The sequence below is a fragment of the Euprymna scolopes genome, chromosome 21, assembly GCF_053919585.1.
Source record: "Euprymna scolopes isolate OS-2025 chromosome 21, ASM5391958v1, whole genome shotgun sequence".
Classification (NCBI taxonomy): Eukaryota; Metazoa; Mollusca; class Cephalopoda; order Sepiida; family Sepiolidae; genus Euprymna; species Euprymna scolopes.
Genome location: NC_136502.1, coordinates 115,672,673 through 115,686,179, shown reverse-complemented (window position 1 = coordinate 115,686,179; position 13,507 = coordinate 115,672,673). Strand labels below are relative to the sequence as shown.

Below are 13,507 nucleotides of genomic sequence, written 5' to 3'. Positions count from 1 at the left end.
GTTCAACATGAATAAAGAGTAAATTGTGGAATTAAGAGCGGGTTTCAATATCGAAAACGTCCGTCATATTTGCATCTTATAAGTTTTGACTGTCGATCGAACGATCTCTTATATTAATTCAAAGCATGTTTCTCCTTACCCCTTTGCTTCGCAATGTTTCGTCTGCTGCAATTGTAATCACGTGATTACGGCGTATCAACAATAAAATACACCATTCATTCAAGTACCGCTTGTTATGAATTTAGCTGAATACGATATTAAAAATCACTAAAAAAAAGATATTTATCTAGTGTGTATTTATTTTTATCGGTAACTTCTCTGCAATATATCTCAAAGAGTTTTATAAGTAAATATTCAAGTTTTGCAATTTATTTGTGTTTACTGAATTGTTAGGTGAAAGTACAGAATAGTTACAAATAAATGTAAATATCTATTTTTGTCTGATTACAAATTTAAATCATTGTGAATTTATTCAAACGGTATTTTATCTCGCTAAGCCCCCCCCCCACCAATATATGCAATCATTTTAATATATTTTTTAGAGGTGTTTTGACAAGCTTCTGGGTTTGACCTTTACTCCTGATCTGAAATGGAACACGTACATCAAGTCTGTTGCCAAGGTCGCTGGAAAGATGGTGGGATCCTTCTCACGCCCCAGAAGATATCTCACTACTGATGCAATTCTCTATCTATATAAAAGCCAAGTACGTCCAAGGATGAATTACTGTTGCCATATCTGGGCAGGAGCTGCTAAAAACAACCTATCCTGCCTTGACAGAGTACAAAATAGACTTCGTGGCTTAGTGGGGGATGCCCTTTTCTCTACCCTGCAACCTCTCTCCCACAGAAGAGACGTTGCGAGCCTATCCTTGTTTTATCGTTATTTCCATGGCAGGTGCTCGTCTGAACTCCAATCTCTGGTCCCCCCTCGCCAATCTTTCACGAAAAACACCCGTCTAGCTGAATCCACTGTCAAAAGTTTCCCCCACTCTTTATCTGTGCCTAAATCAAAACGCGGATTCCATGAACAAAGCTTCTTTCTTAGAACTGCACACCTGTGGAACTCTGTTCCGTCTGCCTGCTTCCCACCGGACTACAACTTGGATGTGTTCAAGTCCAACGTTAACAAATTCCTAATGAACCGCCCCTTAAGTAAACACTTCATCAAATCTCCACACTAACGTAATGTACTTGCAATAACCCTTATCCCTGAGTGGCTTCCGGGCCTTGATAAGTGGTGATCACTGTGTAAAAAAAAAAAAAAAGGGTGGTGGATTGACTTAGCGAAATAAAGGACCGTCTGAAAAAAAAATATCACAACGATTTAAATTTGTAAGTAAAATTTTTAATTTGAAACAATATAAAACAGAACATTTTTTTTGTATTTTTGCATTTTTTATTTTAAACAGTGTAATGTTTACAGTACGCGCTATTTGAAAATAGATTTTTTTTTCAGTTTAAATTCAAGGTTAACGGTATCTTTTTTGCTTTTGGTTTTGGTACTTATGCACTTATAGAACCGTGCTGAATTAATAACGGTATTATTTAGAAAGCCATTCTTAAAATGGGGAGCGTAGGGTCTTTTTTGTAACTGTTCTGTACTTTCACGTAATAATTTAATATAAAATAACATTTTTAATGTGAAAATACTTTTTTTTTCCAAGATAGGGCGGTTCAATAAGTGCAGAAGTTTCTTTTTTTAAATTAAAGTGGTAGGTAAAAGCACAGAATAGTTACAAGACACCCTCCCCATGTTATGAATGGCTTGCGTGATAATGTAATAAATAAAATATTGTTTACATAATGTAGGGAAGAAAGAAAGCAACCCCCCAAGAAAAAATGAAATAGCATCTCGGACCGTGTCGAGCAAACGAAACAATATATATAAAGAAGAGTTGAAAATTAAAAAGTTACCGGCAGTTCCAAGCGCGCGAATGACCTGAATAACACGGCTGATCTTTCTTTCTTTCTTTCTTTCTCTCTCTCTCTCTCTCTCTTCCCCACTCTCTGTATCTTTCTATCTATAACTGTCCCTCCCTCTGATTGACTATAATTAGAAGTAGACTTACGTAGCTTCGTCAATGATTTAATTTAATGTCGGAACAGTACAGAAAGTAAAATTTAATGGGGATAATAAAAAAACCTTGAATGTAGCGCGGAAGTGTCGTATAGAAACGAATGAATATGAAAAAAAAAAAAAGAAAAAGATGCATCTTTTTAATTATCGAACTGTTCGTTTAATCGTAAAACAGAGAATAGCAGAATTTGAGAATGACCACTGATCAGCCAATCAGGTGTGCTGGATTTAGGCAAGGGCGAAATTATTATCTGTAATTAGAAATATGTGAAAGTTACGCCAATTTTATGTGGCGAATAATAAGTTAAGAGCGGTTACAACCCAGTAGAGTCAGAATATGTAGGAATGTTGGCGGTGTAAAGTGGGAGCGGTGGAAGTACAGGAAACGGAGAGAGGAAAGTTTGGACTACTACCTCCAAAGGTAGTGAGATTGTGATTGTGCTGCTCAAACAGATGATTTTAATATCACGCGTAAACGTGTCTATAACGGCGATCAAAAGTTAGATAAGATGGCTGGTAATAGTTTAGGCATAGTAAATTAGTATTTGGCATCTGTTCCCACAAACCTACGGTATTTTGGTACAGAGGGGAAAAACTGCGCCTCCTTTATTATATATATAAAATATAAAATAAAAAGAAAGAAGATAATGATGACAACAACAACAACAACAACAACAACAATAATAATAATAATGATAATAATAATAATGATAATAATAATAATACGACCAGAGCCAGGATATCCGAATGGAATTTAGTATGGAAAAGTGTGCATTGATGACCATGAGAAAGCTAGAAGCAACAGAAACTATAGTACTGCCCAATCAAATAGAAATGAGGGCACTACGTGGACATAATAGCTACAAATACTTGGGAGTGCTGAAAGCAGACGCCACCAAAGCAACAGAAATGAAAGAAAAAATAGGAAAGAAATACCTCAGAAGAACAAGAAAAAGCCCCCAAACCAAACTAAATAGTCGAAACTTAAGTAAAAGGATAAACACGTGGGCATTGTCACTAATAAGATACTCTGGACCGTTTATAAGTTAGACCAAAGAAGAACTGAGGAATCTCGACCAGAAGACCAGGAAACTCATGACAATACACAATGCACTACACCCAACAGATGATACTTACTGGCTATATGTTAAAAGGAAAGACAGAGGAAGGGGGCTGGTCTATATAGAAGACTGTAAATAACACACAAAAGAATTAGGAAAATTCATAATGCAGAACATCGAAAGAATAATTACCGCAGCAAGAAAAGAATAAAAGAAACAAATAAGATAGCAAAAAAAAAAAAAAAAGAGACGAGAAATAAGACAAGTAAAGAAAAATGGGAAGTAAAACAACTACATTGGCGATTAATAAGGATTACTAAAGAAGAGACTTACGAAAATACTTAGAAATGGCTACAAAAAGAAAACCTAAACAGGGAAACTGAATCACTAATAACAGCTGCACAAGATAACGACAAGACACAAGAAAACAGCAAATGCAGATTCTGCAAACAAAGAGATGAAACAATAAACCACATAATAAGTGAATGCAGCAAACTAGCCCAAAAAATAATATAAAAATAGACACGATCAAGTGGGAAAAGCAGTGCATTAGCAACTACGCAAACAATGGCATCTTAAACACACAAACAAATGGTACAAACATAAACTGGCAGCAGTGCTGAAAAATGAAAGTCACAAGATCCTATAGGACATGGATATGCAAACGGATAAACCCATCCAATCAAAAAAACTGGATGTCATAATAGTTAACAAGAAAGAAAAGTCTTGCCAGATTGTAGATTTTGCCGTTCCAGCAGACCACAGAGTGAAGATCAAGGAGACTGAAAAGTGGAGCAAATGCACGGAACTGGCCAGAGAACTCTAAGTGATCTGGAAAATGAAGAAATTCAAGATAACAATACTAATAGTAGGAGCGCTAAGAGCAATAACAAAAAACTCTGAAAAAAGAATGGGAGAGATTGGAATCAGAGGGATGGCTGCGAAAATGCAACAAATTTCAACAATAAAAACTGCTGAAATATTACGGAAAACCCTTGAATGTGAAGACTAACACCACACATAAACTACAAGCACAAACTGAAGAGAGAAACGGCTACAGATGCAAAACACAAAGAAACATCACATGGAATCATGAAAACTGAAACTGCATAACTGGAAGATACCGCCCTTCCCCTTTGTGTGTGTGAGTGTCACCATAAATGGGCACCACACCAAATAATGAGGGCCAATGAGGATGGAAAGACCCGAGGAGAGAAACACTAACCAGACCTCTGCTGGCTGTGCAAAGTGGACTGGGACCTTGGGGAGGATTATTGCCACCCAAATTCCAGTGAAGACCAATGGTCCCCACCAACGAGAAATCAATGGTAGGCGGCTGCTGCGATAACGCAATTTTTTTGCAAATGTTGTCGAAACAGGTGAAGAATACTGGAAGTCTGGGGAGACTTGTTGTCACTCAGACTCCAGAGAACACCACAAGTTGTTCTCAATGAGCAATCCTTCATGATGGCTTGTGTGACTACTCCTAGTGAGTGAGTAAATAATAATAATAATAATAAAAAAAAAAAAAAAGCTTGTCATCTTTGAGTACCCTTTATGTAAAATTTCAAATGTTTAGACCAGAAATTGGCTGAGTAATTTGGTAGAGACCGCGGAGGTCAATTTTTTTTTTTTACTTTGACCCAAATTTTAACTCCTTAACATTTATTACTTTTGGACTCAAATCAAATTAAAAAGTTTGATTCATGTCCAAATAACCTAAATTTAAAATTTCAAGCGTTTAAACCTAAAATTGACGGAGGAGTTTGGAAGAGTTTTCAAATGTCAAATTGTTGAACTTTGACCCCTGGACGGCCAAATTTCTGTTCGAAAACCGATTAAAAAGATTTTCCCAAATCTCAATACGACTTATGTCAAATATTGAGTCTCTAGACCGAAATTTGACAGAGTTATTTGGTAAGAAGATGTAAACAGACATACACACAGAGACAGACATTTTCACTTATATATATATATATATATATATATATATATATATATATATATATATATATGTATATATATATATATGTATATATATATATACATAGTGTGGGTACTTCTGCATTATACGGACAGCACTATTGTTAGGGATCGATAGTTCTATTTTCTTTTTGGTCAAATTAAATGACAAATGAATAACAAACAAGATTTGTTTTCAGAACATAATAATATTCGAAAGGCAAAACATTTATTGTATAAAGATTTATTAATACATAATTGTAAAAACATTCATTGAAAAATCTGCGTAAAAAAAAAATTATAAAACAATTTTTGAATTAAAGCAAAATTGGATTTTTTTTCTGAAATATTTTTTGAATTAAAGCAAAATTGCCACTGTAACAATATATAGTTTCAATTTTTTTGTGACGTCTGTTGAAAGGTCAACAATATATTATAGTTTTAATTTTTGAATTGATAAACTATTTGAATGAAGACAAGCGCCATCTGGCGACAGTTTAGTGAACCGCACAAAAACAAAACAAACAAAAAAATGGCGCCGTCCGTTTAATACAGAAGTGCCACGTAGTCATAAAAAATAAAATAAAAACAAAAACTCAATTTCGCATATAAATTTAACATGAAATGATCAACTTTGAGACCAGACAGTGTTTTAAGGACATGTAACCAATTCTGTTTTGAATCTTGACCATGTTTCTGATTAAACTTTAGTATAAAGTATGCCATTGTTAAAATTAATAAAAGACACGTCTCTTTCCTAATACTACGTCGGGATCTTAATTAGAAAAATTAAGAATAAATTAAATAATTAAATACATATTTGTTTCATTTTTAGTGTTAAGAAAAAATAAATAAAAGAATCGTTTTTAGAATCGGAAATATGGATAAAATCTTTCCTCTTGCGACACCCTAAAAGTTTTGATTTTCCGATCCCCGATTCTGATTAATCGCCCAAACACTACTAAAACATACAAATAAAATTATATAAATATTAGAGAAAGGCTACGCGGATAAACTAACGTTTGAACATTTACACGTCACCTCATGATTTTATATTCCCGATGAGATGCATAAAGGTCGAAACGTTGGGTAATCCACATATATTGCTCTAATGTTTACATAATTCAATCTATAAAAGCTCTACCTTGCATTGAGCACATTTGAGAAAATATTGGTTTTAAGTTTATGTTATCAATATATTTGACCCCTCTCTCTTCCCTCCCGCCCCTCCTCTCTTTTTACACACACACACACACACACACACACACACACACACACACACACACACACACACACACACACACACACAATTAAACTATATATATATTTAAACTACATATATATATAATTAATACATATATACATATATAATTAAACTATATATAATTAAATTATGTATATATATATATATATATATATATATATATATATAAAATTAAACTATATATTATTAAACCATATATATAATAAGCTATATGTATATAAATTAAACTATATATATAATTAAATTATATATATATATATATAACCTATAAATTAATAATTAATATATATATATATATGATTAAACTATATACATATATATATATATATATATATATATAAATTAATAATTAATATATATATATATACATATATATATACATATATATATATATATATATATATATATATATATATATATATATATATATATATATACTATCAGGGTGAACCACCGTTGCCTGGGATTAAATTATGATCAATGAATATCATTTCTATATTTTTATTGTCATCAAAATCCGTGAAATCGTCTGGGAGGAAGCTTCACATGCCTCCATGCAGTAACTTAGTCCAAAATATATGTTATTCTACATTGCACTCTAAAGAACCTACTGTTTCTTTTATAAAATTATTTTATATAAACTTCTTTCCAGTTATTGAAAAAAAACATTAAGAAATTTACGTGCGGGGTTTTAACCTACAGACCACGTCATGCAAAAAAAAAAAAAAAAAAAAAAAAGAAAAAAGAAAAACACGTAAATTTTCAAGCCTTATAAAATTCTTTGCAGTTAATGAAAAAAAAATATGCTGAAACAAAACCTAACTAAAATCACACCCAGACTTATACGCTAAAGTTCTGCAAATTTTAAATAAAATCTGTTCAGCCGTTTCGGAGTCTATAAGGAACAAACTCACACGCAGACAATTTGCATTTATGTAATTGTAGAGATACATAATTAAATTATATATATATATATATATATATATATATATATATATATATATATATATAATTTAACTAATATATATGATATATGGCAAGTAAGCTACACAGAAACTCCAGCGAATCATTAGCCTGATCATTATTCATGAACGCATCTACATAGCTTACTTGCAATATAAATTTCCTTACTACTACTACTACTACTACTACTACTACTACTACTACTACTACTACTACTACTACTACTGTCAAGAATGAATTTCTGAAAATGGCATCATTATTTCAACACTGTAAACTGCAGACGTATAAATATATTTAAGGAATGTGTTTTCTTTCAAAAATAAAACACGACAATCCCATCGGAGTCTTCGATTGCTTTCTTTTCATTTCTTAAAACAAAACTGAACTATGTTGTTTCTTATCATACGAAAATACAAAATGATTTCTTAAAATATAGTCTCTGAATAACTTAAAAGAAACACTTTTTATTAAACTAAAAATAAATACAAAAACATTTAACAACCTTTTTCCAAATTTTCTTTTACAGTGTTATAACAAAATAGTCAATCAATATTTTAACTACGAATTCTTTTTTAAAAGTAAAAACAAGCAAAAAAACAACAAAAAAAAAACGTTTACTACTTTTTACGGATGTTTTTTTTAAAACCAAAATCGAAGGCCCTGTCGGTGGGGCATTAGAATACGCCGACTGCCCCCCCCCCTGCAGAGGGTAAAAGTCCCTCAATGGGAGTCCTGGATATGACCTTAAACTATATCCGATGGTGAGGCCCCAGCTTGCGGGCTCTGGTGAGTGTGGAGCCACGCTTTAATTGCCATTGCTCCCAGGTCCATTCCGACCCGGAGTGGTAGTACCTGTCAGAGTCCCAACTATGGGTTAAATAGAAACTGACTTGCAAAAAACAAATATATTCTATTAAAATTTTTTTCAAAATCACCGGATTCGGCATTAAATAATCTGAAAAGGGTTGATATGCCGTAAAACAAAAACAACCAACCAACCAACCAAAATCGAAAATAAAAACTAATTATTAATTACTAATTTAATACAGACTATTCTTGCTAACACGGATCTCTTCATGTGTATTTTTCTATACCTGGGTTTTAACAGTCGTTCTTGGCCCTATTGTGTCTCGTTGTATTTTCGAATTCATTGATTTGTACTCCGTTAGAAGTGGACTGTAATTACTCTATCCCCACTTTCCCTCATCCTATCAAATTTGCTGCATAACTGAGGGTGAATATCACGCCAGTCTTGACACTTTGAACTTCAAAGTTGGATCTGTACTTCGTGATGATGAAAAAACTTGATGCACCAATAAAATTACATATTATGTCAAAAACAATCATAAAACTGTTTATGTTGAATTTTTGCAACGTATGTCAATGAATATGTCATAAGTTTGCTTATCTAAGATTTGTCCCCCCGCTTCTCTCTCTCTTTTTCTCTTTCTGTATCTATCAATCTAGATATCTATCTATTAAGTTGGTGCAAAAATAATGTTTTTTGACATTGTTGAACGTTAAAAAACGACATTATTTTGCACCAATATCTCTCTCTCTCTCTCTCTCTCTCTCTCTCTCTCTCTCTCTCTATATATATATATATATATATATATATATATATATATATATATATATATGATGATTGATTGTAACGTCTTGTCAGACGAATGCCACTCCCTCAGACACTGTCCATGAGCCCCAAAATGACTTCCATCGCCACAGGACCATTTTAATAGACAAATGCCTGAGGGAGTATCTATACACAGATGCGATTACAGAGTCTTAGCTTTGTATGACAGCTAAGTCTCTCTCTCGGTTCAAAATGTTGAGATCCAGCAACAAGTTAAATTGCAGACCAGCTTTATGCGGGTACTGGTCTCCCGCTTTATGGTTTTTTAAATCAGCGATTTGCTTCTCCTAGAAAGGTGCCTTCACCACGGCTTACGGGAGCCCTCTCCACAATAACACACACATACATACACACAGTGCTAGTTGGCCGTTGACCCAGAAAAAGGGTTCATTCGCCCTTTGGAATGTCTTGTTTTTAATCCTTCAGGGTGACTAGCCATCCTCCTCACCAAACAAGCCTGGTGGGGGAACCAGTTTAGTCTCCGGTGACTCGACCATGAGGCAGGTAGTACTGGGTTACATGGTACCAGTAGCATATTATATATATATATATATATATATATATATATATATATATATATATATATATATATATATATATATGATGTTCAAAAAGTCACCGCAGGGTTTTGAACTTAAATAGATGCTTTATTTTTGATGATATCTTTCTGTAATTTTTACACAATCTGACTAAGACGTTGGGATTTTTTTTTTTAAATGCATGATTTTAATAATCTTTATTTATAAACTCCCTGATTTCGTTCCTGATGTTTCCTCCAATTCTTGCAGGGTTTGGGGGTTTGACGTTTCGAGGTTTGCCAGCTCGCAGAACGAAATAAAGGAATTAAATCGCAATTAAGAGATTCTGCTATCTGTCATGAATAATGTTTTGGAAAGAGCACAAATATGCAAAGCTGAAAATGGGCAACATTTAAAAGACATTATTTTTCATAAATAAAGATTGCTTGAATTTTGTACATTTACAACACAATTTCCCAATGTCTTAATCAGATTCTGTTAAAATTACAGAAAGATATCATAAAAAATAAAAAAATCTATTTAAGTTTAAAATCCTCTACTGACTTTTTGGAAACTTTGTGTATATATATATATATATATATATATATATATATATATATATATATATATATATATATATATATATATAGTAAGTTATGGCGATTAAGCTACACTGAATATTCCGCGTTTCATCCACTCTAGGATTCTTTAGGCTTATGTGCGAATTCTGTGGTTGTTTGTCGTTTTTATATGCGCATCTTTTATTGAAATTTCAATTTGTGTCGGTTTTAGCAAATAATTAAAAAGAAATAAAATTATGAATAAATTAAACAAATTAACGTTAAAGTAATAGTCCCAAATAAAACAATTAAGACAATTTTCTTACTATAAACCATTAATAATACAGACCTAATTGTTAAAAAAAGATTTGCTTTAATGTAATATGTAAATTAGGTTACCTCTGTAATGTCGATTTCCTTTTTGAATAAATACTACGCAAAGGGCCAATGGAATAAGAGTGTATGAAATTCGTTTTTAGTATTAAAATGAATTTGTGAAAGAGTGTACCTTTTGTAAGTAATAATGAAATTGTGACCAGACAGGAATACTCCTATGGATTTGTTTTGTGTGTATTTACGACATATTTAAAAAGAAAATACAACTTTGTTATATATGGGTTGTGGAATTGTACTCATCTGCAAAAGATTTAGCTAATTTGCATATTCTTTTAAAAATTCATTTGAATTAATTCCCTATCAATTGTTTTCGGTTTTCTTATGGAATGATCATCTTTAGTTAACTATTACGTGTAATTATATTCATGAAGATATTCTACATGATTTATACTTGCATAATATTTGCGTAAAATGTTTATAGTTGTTCGAACATGTTTTTCCTCACATATACACACCCACATGTACGCACAGACACGTACATATATTCACGAATATACACTCACATTCACGTGCATACACACACACACACACGCTAACGTACACACATGTACGCACACATACGCGCACAAGTACACACACATGGGAAACGTCACTTCCCCTGAAAGGAATTCTAGACATGCGCAGTCAGAACACTCACCCCGATATAAAAGTCCACAACACTATTCAACTTCCTCTCTTTCTTCCCTTTTGCCTGGTTTCGTCAACTAGGCAAGTTCGGCGTCCATAGCTCTTGGTTTGAAAACTTTTCCACGTGGACGACTGCTATCATGAACGCACGGTTTTGCTGAGGCAACACCCCCTTTCTATTTCCCTTTCTACGTGCGGGACGGCCATTTCTCGTCCTCGACTTCATTCCTTTCTTTTCCACGCATGTAGTCGTCAACGCCTGAATGAACACGTGTTACACCTAAACCATTTTATTTTTGACAGAAAATAAACGACATGTTTATTTTATCCAGCAATTGAGTTATTGTTTTCTTCATTCCATTCGTTTCATTATTTTCTTTTGTAGCGAGTTAGGGTATTTATATCCTGGTCCGCAATATAGTAAACACAATCCTCTTTCTCTATATATATTTATGTATGCGTATATATATATATATATATATATATATATATATATATATATATATTTACACAGTGATCACCACTTATCAAGGCCCGGAAGCCACTCAGGGATAAGGGTTATTGCAAGTACATTACGTTAGTGTGGAGACTTGATGAAGTGTTTGCTTAAAAATTTTGCCTACCAAACTCCTGTGTCAGTTTTGGGTCTACAGAAATGAAACTTAATATATAGCGTATCCGAACTCATACGATACTTTATAACCGGGGGAAATCGGTGAAAATGTGTGCAAATTAAAAAAAAAATGGAATTTGCCAGGTGAAGGTTGAACGACGGCATTACCAATATGCATGCATAACGTAATAGCTATTGGTTCATGTTTTAATTCATAGCTCAGGCATTAATGTCAAAGGAAAAAGTAAATTGTAAGCTGAACGTTTTGTTTTTGATTCTCGGTATTGGTGCACGAGTCATTTTTTTTTTAACTTTTCAAATAATTACTATATATTGGGTCCAATATAATATAATAATAAATACGAAATCTGCATTAATCAGAATACATTTAAAGTGTATTTTACGACCGGGCTAATATATATATTTGTAGTCATCGACATACAGTCCTGTTTCGTTGTATCATGACTCATCAGTGCCAATAGACAAGAACCTCTCCCAAGTCGAGAATCGAACCGAGAACCGTCGTATTGAGAGTCGGCAGTTCTACCCCTCGCCCACGGAATCGTGCCCGCAATTAATTTGTCCGAATGTCTATTTAAATAAACATCCGTCCTCCACTTGTAAAGTGCTCAAACGCTTGTTTGTAAACAAACCGCGAGCTTCGCATTTTTCAGCAAAATTAAGTAGCGAGTGAGATTATTTACGAGAGTGCTCAACCCAAAGAGGGGGGGGCTTTTTTAAATATATATATACATATATATATACTTTATATATATATAATGATATATAATATATATATAATCTATATATATATAATGATATATAATATAATATATATATATAATTTATATATATATATATAATGTATATATATAATGTAATATATATAATGTATATATATAATTTATATATATATATAATGTATATATATAATGTATATATATATAGTGTATATATATGATATATATAATGTATATATATAGTGTAAATATATGACATATATATAATGTATATATACATATATATAATGTGTGTATATACATAATGTATATATAATATGTATATAATGTATATATGTATATATAATGTATATATATAATGTATATATATTATATATATAATGTATATATATAATGTATATATATTATATATATAATGTATATATATAATGTATATATATATAGTGTATATATAATGTATATATATAATGTATATATATATACATACATAATGTGTGTATATACATAATGTATATATATAATGTATATATGTATATATATAATGTATATATAATGTATATATATATAATGTATATATATAATGTATATATATATATATATATATAAGTTTATTACGAGAATAAACTTAAAACAAGATATAAATATTTTTAATAGATGTCCTGATATCTAGCAAGTTGATTTTTCTTTTCACAACACAAATAGTTATAATAATTCCATTTATTTTCAGCTAGTTAGTACGATACTTAATATTTTTATTAAGTACGTTACTTAATATTTTTATTAAGTACGATACTTAATATTTTTTATTCATTTTTTTTTAATGGAGAGTAGAGAATGCATTGTGGATGCATTATCGGCAGATCTCGTTATTCTTGTTTCTCTTTATTTGTCCCTCAGTCCTCATTTTTACTGAGTGATTTTTCTGACAAAGGGAGAAGAAAAAGCTGTATTCTAGGTTGGCAGTATTTTGCGCGAACAGCTGCCAGAGATGGCGGACATTTTCTTTTTCTATGTCTATCTTTGTAGCCATATCACTAGTAAGAGTGCTAGCGGTAAACGTTTTATCTGGGCTGACGTTATCCGCCTGATAGTC

At 32.0% G+C, this 13,507-nt stretch overlaps 1 protein-coding gene and 1 long non-coding RNA gene across 3 annotated transcripts in view; one reads left to right on the top strand and one right to left on the bottom strand.

Annotated features, from left to right (window-relative positions):
- LOC145242667 (uncharacterized) overlaps window positions 1–1,964 on the bottom strand; it is an 83,892-nt gene extending 81,928 nt beyond the window's left edge. The window contains exon 1 of the long non-coding RNA XR_013862797.1: window positions 1,915–1,964. This is a non-coding gene — a long non-coding RNA (uncharacterized LOC145242667). The remainder of the gene's footprint in view (window positions 1–1,914) is intronic.
- The window catches only part of LOC145242666 (protocadherin beta-15-like), a 92,810-nt gene that overhangs the window by 25,349 nt on the left and 53,954 nt on the right, over window positions 1–13,507 (top strand). The gene's annotated exons all lie outside the window — the stretch shown is intronic.